At 32.2% G+C, this 3070-nt stretch overlaps 1 protein-coding gene across 4 annotated transcripts in view; it reads right to left on the bottom strand.

Moving 5' to 3' along the window:
- Positions 1-3034: 3034 nt before the first annotated feature.
- The window catches only part of thpo (thrombopoietin), a 21786-nt gene continuing 21750 nt past the window's right edge, over positions 3035-3070 (bottom strand). For 3 of the 4 annotated variants that reach the window (XR_012384826.1, XR_012384829.1, XR_012384830.1), the window contains one exon: positions 3035-3070. This exon is cut by the window's right edge and continues 1440 nt beyond it. The gene's annotated coding sequence lies outside the window, so the exon portion shown is untranslated. The other variant, XR_012384827.1, reaches the window with a different exon arrangement.

The raw sequence follows: 3070 nt of genomic DNA, 5'->3' as shown, positions 1-3070 counted from the left end.
AGGATGCGCTCTGTGTTTTTGTGGTCTTCTGAGTTTGTTCTTCTGAGGTAACTTGTCAAGATCAGCCTTAATGAGAATGCTCTGCATTCTGTCTCTGCATTCTTGAAATTCGAAACAGCCATGGTCACATCATGTGTTTTTTTCTGATTGGAGAGCTATCCGATCATGGAAAGGGCAGGTATAAATGGCCTCCGAAACACATCAGAGATGGATATAAATCTGTCTCAAAAAAAAATGATAATAACTTCAGGAGGTAGTCATTTCAGATGAAACTGAACAGCACTAAATGCATTTGGTTGTTGAAACCCCAAATGTAAATTTTACTCTTACCAAAATGGTAAAAAAATAAATAAATAAAAATTTATCTGTGTGTTTTGGACGGTATGACAGTCAGATATAACAGCCCTGCAACAAGCAATCAGGGTAGGAGGTAAACTATTCAGTACAGTGGCCCCAAAGGAGCCAAACTGTCTTATTGATTGATGCATTTGTTCTCAAATTATTTAATGCAATATGTAAGGGTTGTTTTATTTTATTTAGCATTCATGGTTCCCAGCAATCTGTCAGTTATTGTATTGCTCAACTTTCTGTACAGCTCATTTTGTCTCTAAGATAAAACAAAAAAAGCATTTCCCCTTTAAATGTCGCATTCACATAATTTCAGTTACTAATAAAATGAAGACCTATCTTAAAGAACAAACTGGGTTCAGCAATTGCAATCATTTTTAATAAACATTTTCGGTCCCACTTTATATTAAGTGTCCTTAACTACTATGTACTTACATAAAAAAAATAAATACAATGTACTTACTGTGTTTATAATGTATTTGAGAACACTTGTGGTGCTTTTGAGTTGGGATAGAGGTTGGGTTTTGGACAGGTTTGGTGGTATGGGTAGGTTTAAGGGTAGGTTAAGGTGTAAGGGATGGTCAAACGTGTATTTACAAATGTAATTACAAAAGTTAATTACAGATGTAATTACATACAGGTATTTAATCAAGCATAAGTACACAGTAAATGCATGTATTTACACAACAAGTACATTGTAACAAACTATTAATTCCTGTGTAAGTACATATTAGTTAAGGCCACTTAATATAAAGTGGGAACACATTTTCTTTATTGTAGAAACAACACTTGAAATTTAAAATGAAAATACTCTTTTTTACATTTTAACTCCAATGGTTTTAAAATAATTAAGGAGAATAATGTGATTACATTTTGCCAGAAAATCTTAATCACATTTCCCAGATACAATAAAAGAATGTTAGGTCCCACTTTATATTAAGTGGCCTTAACTACTTTGTACTTACCTCAAAAAAATAAATACAATGTACTTACTGTGTTTATAATGTATTTGAGAACACTTGTGGTGCTTTTGAGTTGGGATAGAGGTTGGGTTATGGACAGGTTTGGTGGTATGGGTAGGTTTCAGGGTGGGTTAAGGTGTAAGGGATGGTCAACAGTGTATTTACAAATGTAATTACAAAATTTAATTACAGATGTAGTTACATACATGTATTTAATCAAGCATAAGTACAGAGTAAATACATGTATTTACACAATAAGTACATTGTAACAAACTATTAATTCCTGTGTAAGTACATATTAGTTAAGGCCACTTAATATAAAGTGGGACCGAATGTTACTTTTTGTTTTTGGAATTTGAAATATATATCTGGAATTTTTGGGTTAAACTTGTTTAGTTTTTTAGGTGTGATATAGGTCCGCATTGCCCAGTTATATTGGATCATTTTAAATCTAGTATTATTTGACAAGTTCTAGGCTTTAACACATTTGGTTCTTTTCTAAATCTGTCAGGTCATATTGTGAATCTGTGCACCAATAATTTTTCTTAGATTCTGATGTTTCTTTAGAGCCATTGACCAATTATTAATATCATAATTTGTCATAGAATTCTGATAAAGCATTATTTTTTTCTAATTCAGTTTGTAGAGGTCTATTAAGTAGTTTTGCTTGACACTAATATAGCTGCGAACTTTTAAGTATTTAAAAAAAATGCATCATTAGGATTCCAAATTTTTTATTAAGGTCTTTAAAGGACAACAGTTTATCTACTTCATATAAGTCCCCTATCTTTCTGATACCTTTTAATGCCCACTTTTTAAAGCCCAAATTATTTTCTGCTGGTTTAAAATCTCTGTTTCCCCAAATAGGGAAAAAATAAAAAAGATTTAGGACTTGAACACTGAGCACCATTCCATACCGTTAAGGTGTTTTTAACAAATGGATTTTTAGTGGTCTTTTTTACATTTTTATATAAATCGAAGTACAAATACATCTCCATATCCATCCCTTTTGCTATCGTTGATTCTATTTGTACCCAAGATGGTTGCTGAGGTAAAAACCATTAGGTGGCGTTAGCTAGGTGGGCAGACCAATAATACCACTGCAAATTGGGCAGCAATTGCAATCATTGTCAGTTCTGAAACCACAACACCCTATCCCCAACTATAAAAAGCAAAACCTATTCTCAGTGCTAATACAAACAAAGACAAACATTCAACAGAAACTAAGAATTGTTTTTGTCTCTTTTGATGTGTGCTGCCACTGTCCAGATGGTGAGGTTTCCCCCTGTGACTGTAGCTGGGTCAGATACGCTCTATGATTCATTGCTCCTTGTGCCATGTCAGATCTCTGAAAGCGATATCTTATGCTGCACGCTTTATACCAGAGTTACCACCTTTCCAAAAGCATATAATAATAATAATAATAATAATAATAATAATAATAATAATAAAGACAAGTGTTAAAGAGATCAATAGAATTTTAAAATAAAGTAATCTGTTTACTTGCATCTTATATAATGCAATCCCCAAAAACACATCTGTTTATCCAATCTATACATTCAGAAGCTTTAATGTGCTTATTAGATGCTAATGTTTAAAAGATGGCGGTTGGTAAGATAAAAAAAAAAAACTTTTCATAAATCTCTTAAGCTTCCTGTGTAACAATTATATCCTATTTTGTGAATTGTTTGTTTGTTTCACTTGGTTTTCCATTTTTTTTTTTTACTGCTTCCTGGTTTCAAATGTTATACTTATGAGCA

This window comes from Danio rerio, chromosome 2 (genome assembly GCF_049306965.1).
Source record: "Danio rerio strain Tuebingen ecotype United States chromosome 2, GRCz12tu, whole genome shotgun sequence".
In the NCBI taxonomy this organism is placed as follows: Eukaryota; Metazoa; Chordata; class Actinopteri; order Cypriniformes; family Danionidae; genus Danio; species Danio rerio.
This window is presented reverse-complemented; position numbering and strand designations above follow the sequence as displayed.